The following is a 9182-nucleotide window of genomic DNA, read 5'->3' on the forward strand; positions in this document are numbered from 1 at the left end:
ACGTTAAGCTTTCAATCATGTAGAGTTATCATATGGCCGCCGGTTTTACTTTCGAACTTGAGCTAGTTCACGACAATGACTTATTACCATGTTTACATACACCGCACTACATGCGTATTAACGCACGTGCTGTTATAATTCGTCCCGGTAATTCGTCCATACAACACTGAATGTCGCGAAATGTTGTATGTACATCAAAATGGTCTTCTCATTTAATCGTGTCAATCACTCCCTGGAAAGGAATGGTAAGACTCTTTCAGGGCTCAATGCGCATATCAGTGCTGGACAATAAAATAATTGCTTTGACAAGTTTGTGTTTGGTTTAAAGCTGAGGGTCTTGCCAACTGAACCAGATTTTTAATGCATATTTGCATAATTAATGAGCTAATTTGCATAAATGCTAATTTATTATGCAAATTGGGGGCCGCTTCACTATAATGCATTAGACACATGGACTACGGTAAGTTTCAAAATATTGGCAAAACTTAGGCCTAGGCCTATATGTTAATAAGCTTTTCCAGTCATTTTAGCTCATTAACTTTATTGATTATTATAAAAACAATAAGATACAAAGAAAATATAAACATATCAATTTGTAAGCGCTCTTTTTTAAAAGTCATAGTTCATTGATTTTACAACTGTATGACAAAACAGGCGAAAATAGTAAGTTTTTGCACAAGATTTGCAATTTAAAGAGAATTGACCATTGCTCATTAGCTCTCATTTTAGTAACTCTAGTATAGACAAAGTGTGCTTTTTCATTTAATGACATAAAATTTGAAAAATATTGTAAGGAACACGTGAGGTTTTGAATTTTAAAACTTACATTTTGCTCAAAAAATGTGCTTAAATAGGTAGCTTTCAACATGCAGATTAGTCCACATTCGCCTTGCTATAGGCTAACATAGAATTGTGTTATCTGTTGACCTGGTGACTAAAAGTATTTTTAGAGGGAAGTGTTAGCTTTCGTTTGATATAAAAAAAAAATTGATTGGATGAAGGTTTCGACAAAACCAATCAAAGAGGCCATTTTTAGCTAGACGCTTCACAGCTCCTACATTGCTATGCACTCAACCGTGTAGTGTAATCAAAAGCTATCAAAGACTGTGGTGGAGACATTTGCTGCTTGTTGTTCTCTGCTTGGAAGCTCTTGGGACGAAAATGTGTGCTCAGGTGTATCAAGGTGGAAACTGTGCGCATGATGGTTTATAAGAGAATCGTTTTTGTATAGAAACCTTTCCATATGTCATATTTTGAAAACCGTAGGCCTATAGACCGCCGCTGTAGGCCCCATGTCCGATTTGCTTTAAGGGGCAGGTCTATTGCAAAAACAACATCATGTCATTGGCAAGCTAATATTATGAGGACAATGAAAATGACTCCTTTTTTGAGAAAATAGGCCTAATACGTTTAAAATCGATATTCCGCAAAAACCAACTTAAGCGGTGAGTTCCTTCGAACGAGACAAATTTGGCCTAGAAAAAAGGCGACGCGTCATGAAATGAGATGTGCCCGCTTTTACTGTTGTTGTTCACAGAAAAAAACTACAAATTAAGTATTACAAATTTAATGGTTTTTAAACATATGGATAAAATCAGCCGCTTCTTTTTTTATATATTAGTAAATTGTGATATTACAATTCATATGTATATCAATATCATGAGAAATATTAGGCCTAAAAAATAAATAGGCCTACATAATTTGAGCTTAGAATTTCCTCTGAGTTAAGTCCACAAACTCATGTATCTGATTTCCCTGTATAATAGTTATTATAGTTTCAGTTGTGTTATGACGCTATTTGCTTTCCATAGCTGATTTAAATATATCGCTCCGCGGCTCCCTCTCCTCAATTACCCTGGTCTATTATTCTGGGTAGATGACAGCCAGTTAGTTGGATGAAATATTACAAAGCAAACGCATAGTAACAATACTGTGTGGGCTTTGTTCCCGAAATGAGAACAATGGTCTGCATATTGTTATGCAGCATTGTTATGGTAAATGATAGTACAACTCATTGTTGCTAATGTCAAACTTGTCAAAGTGATTGTGATTGTATATATGATGAGAGCATTTTTCATTTTCCTACGTCATCAGCCAAACGGGGGAAGAACACGTACGCTTAATCAAACGGGGGAAGAACACGTACGAGGCTGAACTTTACCCACACAATTTCTCCCTTTTCTGGAGAAATACGCATAAAAAATTCCAACAAGTGTCAAATTGTAATGTAATAATTATTCTCTTCGAATAAAGATAAACTTGTTTTTGCAATAGACCTGCCCTTTAAACAAAAGGCAAATCAAGTTCTGCTTTGCTCTACTCAAATAATCTGTTTAAAACATGCTTTAAATAGAGCACTTCATGAATTCAGCTTCAATAGGCCTATGGCAAAGTGGCGTAGATGCCGGGGCGGGGGGGGGTTGCTCCCTGGCAAAATTGCCTATTTGGTCCCCGCTCCATAGTACAAGGAAAATGAGGAAAAAGGAGGAGAGAGAGGAAAAAAGAGGAGAGAGAGGAGAGGAGGGGGAAGAGATGGGGAATCCATACGATATGCAATACCATATGATTATTATCAATAAGCCTGGCAAAATGCAAAAATAGTCTATTTGCCCCCCCCCATAGTGCAGGGAAAAAGAAAACTTGTGGAGAGAGGAAAAAGAGGGGGAGAGAAAGGAAAGAGAAAGAGGGAATATCCCATACGATAATGTAGTTCCATACGATTATTATCAATAAACTCGACAATATACTTGACTTCTTGAAGACAAAGAAATAGAAATCTTTTGAAATGCTAATTTCACAAAAGCACCTATAGGAGCAGTATATTGACTAATATAAGAATAAAACAATAAAAGGCCCAACCCAAAAAGAAAAGTCGAAAAAGATCAAGAAGGCTGTGTCGACATGTTTCTTGTATTGCATGCCCCAACCAAAAATTGTCAGTATATCGAAACAAAATTGGCCGGTTTAGTCATTTACCATTGAGCTAGCCTATTTCAAACTTAAGGCCGGATTTACCATTAGACCAGATGGGTACGGGCCCAGGCCCCTACAATTGCCTAATTAGTGCTCAGCACTATGTCGAGTCGTGTGATTTCGGTGTTAAAAGCAAACTTTCACTTGATTTTGTCTCTTGTGGGGGTAAATAATGGGAAAAAAGATGTTTGCATTTTTTATTTCGTGGGAAGTGGTAAAATCCAAGATGGCCGCCAAAATCCTATAAAACTGACTGACATATGCAAAAAAAGCTATATATCACTCTCAAAATATGCTAAAAATGTAAATTTCAAACACTGGAACTATGAAGCCTTGTGTCAGACACTCAAAGAAAGATTTAATATTTCGGGGTAAGTGATAAAATCCAAGATGGCCGCCAAAATCCTATAAAACTGACTGACACATGCAAAAAAGCTATATATCGCCCTCAAAATATGCTAAAAATGCAAATTTCAAACACTGGAACTATGAAGCCTTGTGTCAGACACTCAAAGAAAGATTTAATATCTCGGGGTAAGTGGTAAAATCCAAGATGGCCGCCAAAATCCTGTAAAACTGACTGACACATGCAAAAAAAGCTATATATCGCTCTCAAAATACCGGTATGCTAAAAATGTAAATTTCAAACACTGGAACTATGTAGCCTTGTGTCAGACACTCAAAGAAAGATTTAATATTTCAGGGTAAGTGGTAAAATCCAAGATGGCCGCCAAAATCTTGTAAAACTGACTGACTGACACGTGCAAAAAAAAGCCACATACCTCTCTCAAAGTATGCTCAAAATCTAAATTTCAAACAATGGAACTAGCATTGTGTCATGCACTCAAAGATAACTTTAATATTCTAGAATTATGATTATTATTCAATATGGCGACCAATATGGCTGCTTATATACTGCTTAAATGTATATAAATGCATGAGTTTGTTTTTATGATCACGTTTCCAAGTGTATAATTATGTCTTTGAACCAAAGGCACAATGTTTTACATAACCAGACCCCTTGCCAGGTCCAAGATGGACGGCATATCATATACAGTACCTACTCATGGCACTAGTGCATGGTTTTACACTAATAGGCCTGAGCGATGCATGGAAATGATGCTCTATTTGTCTGCGTGGCATCTGAAAAGACGTCTGTTTAAAATCCCTGTAATGACCAAGTTATATTGCCAAAAAAGTACATTTTGGGTTTTGATGTTTCGAAATGGTATATTTTTCTCATTATATGACACATCGCCCTATCTAATTAATTGTATCTTTCAGCCAGCTTCGAGGGCGCAATGCCATTTTGTTTGCGGTTCAGTGCATTTAAACAAGAAAAGTCTCATTTCAACCTACAGCCTGTCTCAAAAAAAATTGTGCAAGTGAAAAGCGCCCTCTCTGACAATTAGAAAATGTTGTTGTGAAATAATGCTTACATCAACGTCAAGGGTGTAGTCTTAGCTCTCAAATGCCGTTTGTTCTGTTCAATTTGCTTGTTTTAATCTCGAGATATGTTTAGTTAAAGACGAAAGGGTAAAATCACAATTGTGCCACTTTTACTAGGGAAGAGGGCTTTACATGTAACAGAGGTAACATCAAGTTTATCAAGAGTTCCTTCGTGAAATCAATAGAATGCATCAATTACACAATACAAAAATTGTTTGACTGTTTTTACTGTTTTATCATGATGCAGGAATGATGATTCTCTTTTTCCACTTAAAAGAGATTAAAAGATAAATAAATATTTCAAAAAAAAAAATAAAAATGGATTTCACATTCTGCTGTTCTGCATGTGCATGTCAATTTTTTTTATCATGGTAAATACTGTTCTCTTAGTTACTTAAGACATGTTAAAAGACAAACAAATATTGCGCACTTATACATGTTATTAGGTTAATGAACGCGTATTACTTGTTGAGAGAGATATTAGACAAAATAATGCATGCGTGCTGATTTTGATGCGTCTAATGCATGCGCCCCGAAAGGGGGAGTGCATTAGACGCATCAACATCAGCTATCATTGATTTACATGTACAGCACTCTTCCCTAGTAAAAGTGGCACAATTGTGATTTTACCCTTTCGTTGTTAAATAAATATATCTCGAAAATGGAACAAGCAAATTGAACAGAAAAAACGGCATTTGAGAGCTAAGACTACGCCCGTGACGTTGATGTAAGCATTATGTCACAACGGTATTTTCTAATTGCCAAAGAGGGCGCTTTTCACTTGCACAATTTTTTTTGAGACAGGCTGTATGTTGAGTTTTTGATCATTTTTGATCATTAAATCATCTAGTTTCACCTGATATTGGTGGCGTTTACCTATATTAACTGTGAGAGTTCTAAATTTGAGAAAATTTCACCCGAAATCAGCCATTTTCCCATTGACAACAGTGTAATGGGTTTAGGAGTTTAGACTGCGTTATCCTAGATTCACGTCCCTTATCGGGGGTTGGGGCACCTTATCAGGGGTTTAGACGGCATTATCCTAGATCCACGTTCCTGATCTGGGGTTAGGGCACCTTATCTGGGGTTTAAAATGCATTATCCTAGATTCAGGTCCCTTATCTGGGGTAAGGGCACCTTATCTTGGTTTAGATGCCTTATCTGGGATTTAGACTATACCTTATATGGGGTTTGTGTTTCTTATAGGGTTTAAGGTGCCGTATTTGGGTTTTTTAAACTGCCTTATCTGGAGCTTACGTCCCTTATCTGGGGTTTAGATGCCTTATCTGGGGTCTAGACTGTGTTATCCCCAGTTAACATCCCTTATCAGGGGTTAAGGCAGCTTATTTGGGGTTTAGACTGCATTATCCTATATTTGCATCTCTTATCTGTGGTTAAGGTGCCTTATCTGGAATTTAGACCGCCTTATCTGGGGTTTACGTCCCTTATCTGGGGTTAAGGCACCTTATCTGTGTTTAGATGCCTAAAGAATGGATCTGGGATTTAGACTGCCTTATCTATGGTTTACATCCCTTTTGGGGGGTTTTACATCCCTTATGGTTTACATCCCTTATTTGGAGCCTTATGGGGTTTAAATGCTTTATCTGGGGTTTAGACTGTATTATCCTAGGTTTACGTCCCTCATATCTGAAATTAAGGCGCCTTATGTGGGATTTAGATGCCTTATGTGGGATTTAGATGCCTTATCTAGCCTATATCTGGTGTTTACGTTCCTTATCTGGTGTTAAGGCGCCTTATCTGGGGCTTAAACTGCCTTATCTGGGGTTTACGTCTCTTATCTGGGGTTTACGTCTCTTATCTGGGGTTAAGGCGTCCTATCTGGGGTTTAGGTGCCTTATCTGGGGTTTGCGACCCTTATCGGGGGTTAACGATCCTTATCTAGAGTTAAGGCACCTTACGTGGGGTTTAGATGCCTAATCTGTGGTTTATGTTCCTTATTTAGGGTTAAGGCGCCTTATTTGGGGTTTGGACTGCTTTACCTGGAATCTATGTCCCTTAATCTGGCGTTACGGCGCCTTATCTGGGGTTTAGATATCTTATCTGGGGTATAGACTGCATTATGCTAAGGTTAAGGTATCTTAGCCCCAGGTAAGGATCGTAAACTCCGGATAAGGCCGTATAAACCACTGATACGATAAGATATAGGCTAAATTGTGCATTTTAGTGGTGGTCATTTTTAAATTTTAGCGGCCATCTTGGGATTTAAGGTCCTGTGCTGTTTTAGATTATACCAATGGATTTCTAGACCCTGTAAACATGGGTATAGACACCAGCATCATACTTCTAGGACTTTCTGCACCCGAGATATAGCCAAATTAATTTTCACTGGCGGCCATTTTGACATTTTGGCAGCCATCTTGAAATGATAGGTCAAAGGCTGTTGTAAATGACTCTATTGGATTCCTTGACCCTGAAAACATGGGTATAGACATCAGAATCGTGCTGCTGGGGGCTTCTCTGACCAAGTTATGGTGATTTTAAGGGATTTTGGCGGCCATTTTGAAAAACGCCCTCTACCAAGAGTTCCCCACACTTTTCGATGGTGCAGAGCCCTCTCATCTTATTCAGCGTCCTCAAATTTATAAAGAAACACCTTCAAAACTTCTTGTACTCAACCCGAGAATGGGACTTCCATTCTGTACCCTACTAAGGGGTCTGGCATTTTCTTCGGAAGGGGGGGGGGGGTCACAAATATGTCAGTGACCGGAGTCAATTTTTATGACCCCCTATCGCGGGCAAAATTTTTACGACCCCCTATCGCGGGTCGAAAAATTTTATGACCCCCCCCCCCTTCCAACTACACAGACTCAAGAAAAATTATTCATTGCAGGAACTAAGGCTGGAGCTGGCGTCAAATCTTAAAAGTGAAAAAAAGTGTGTTGAGCGTTAAAACTTTTTTATTGTAAGTGTAAAGAAGGCGCGGAGCGTGTAAAAATTGTGCATAGATTGTATGCACATTTCGATTGCAAAGTTAAAGACTGCGCGCGCAGCGCGCAAAAATTTGAGTCACCAGCCCTTAATAATTCTATAACCCCCCCCTATTTTGGGTGTTAAAAAATTATAACCCCCCCTATTTTTGGTCTGAAAATTCTATGACCCCCCCTGTATTTTTGTGACCCCCCACTCCCGAAGAAAATGCCAGCCCCCTAAAGCGCAATTGAGTAAAATATGGCAAATTTTCAATCACGGCGGCCATCTTGGATTTTAGGCACTAAACGGTCTTTAAAAAAATGAAAACATGTTTTATTTCAATCTTTACCTTTCAATGTAATGAAATAAATTGAGAAATTGCTTTTAACAAAAAAATCGCACGACTTCCCCTTTGTTCAACATAGCGCTGTGCACTAAATGTAGGCCTATATGTTCCCCAAAACAACACCATGTTTTGGACCGAATTATGGTAACACTGCAAAATTTTGCGCGCTTCGCGAGCACTGGCCTTTACGTAATATTTAATTACCTTCATTTTGAGCTAAAATTGTTTGAAATTGGACATTTTAAGCACTTTAGCCAGGAAATTAGTAAGGATTATGGCCAACATTCTAAAGGGGTCTAAAACTCAGAAAGGGGTCTAAACACTGAAAGGGGTGTAAAATCAAAAAACTCTAAAACTCAAAAAAACTGGTCTAAAACCAGAAAGGGGTGTAAAATCTAAGTAATCTAAAACTCAGAAAGGGGTCTAAAGGGGTCTTAAACTCAAAAAGGGGTCTAAACCCAGGAAGGGGTAAAAATCTAAAACGAGGTCTAAAATTTAGAAAGGGGTTTATTAAACCCTGAAAGGGGTTGTAAAATTAAAAAATGGTTTAAAACTCAGAAAGTGGTCTATAGGCCTACACAGAAACGGGTTTATAAAATTCAGAAAGTGGTAGGCCTATAGGGGGGTCTACACAGAAAGGGTGTAGGCCTAGGCCTAAATTCAAAAAAGGGGTCTAAAACTCAGAAAGGGCTCTAAGCACATTCACGGCAATAGGGGCCTACTATAAGGCCACCTAAAACATGCATAGGCCTAAATAAATACATTAAATTTATTATTTATTAAAATTTGCTTTTTGATTAGGTCTAGGCCTACTGATTTTGTATATTTTGCTCTCACAAAAAGTCCCTTGCTGCAAAAGTGAGCCGCACAAATTTAGGCCTAGGCCTATCTATCATTTCAATTTAGGCCTATATGTAGGCCTACCAAAATATGCACTTTTACCGTACTTTCAGAGTAAAAATATCAAAGAAAAATAAAAAACAAAGGAAATAAGTTTAAATTTTGCAATACAGTGGCCCAAGAGGAAAAAATAGTAAACTGGGTCATTACGGTAGGCCCTACAATGCCTAGAAATTGCCCGCTCCACGAGAAAAATTTGCTTTTTGATTACACTGATTTTGTATATTTCTCTCACAAAAAGTCCCTTACTGCAAAAGTGAGCCGCACACTATATCATTTCATCTTGAAGAACCCCCCACCGGTTTTGAAGCAGCAAGCCCTCTCATCAAAAAAATCACAGAGTGCCCCCCGCGTGCTCCTAAGCGCCCATGCCTATGATGCCTTGGTGCAGTGAGCCTTGAATCAAGGATTCTCGAGTACTAATATACTATAGGATAAGCCAGTCGTTTGCGCAAATGAAGTCAGTCATTCAGCCTGTGCGGGATGATACATGTGATGGCCTAGCTGTACCCCTGTACGTGTAGGAGTGTATTTTCTGTGGAAGAGATGATCATGTTTACGTCATCGTTTAAAAAAAAAATTA

Source organism: Amphiura filiformis, chromosome 20, assembly GCF_039555335.1.
Source record: "Amphiura filiformis chromosome 20, Afil_fr2py, whole genome shotgun sequence".
Taxonomy (NCBI): Eukaryota; Metazoa; Echinodermata; class Ophiuroidea; order Amphilepidida; family Amphiuridae; genus Amphiura; species Amphiura filiformis.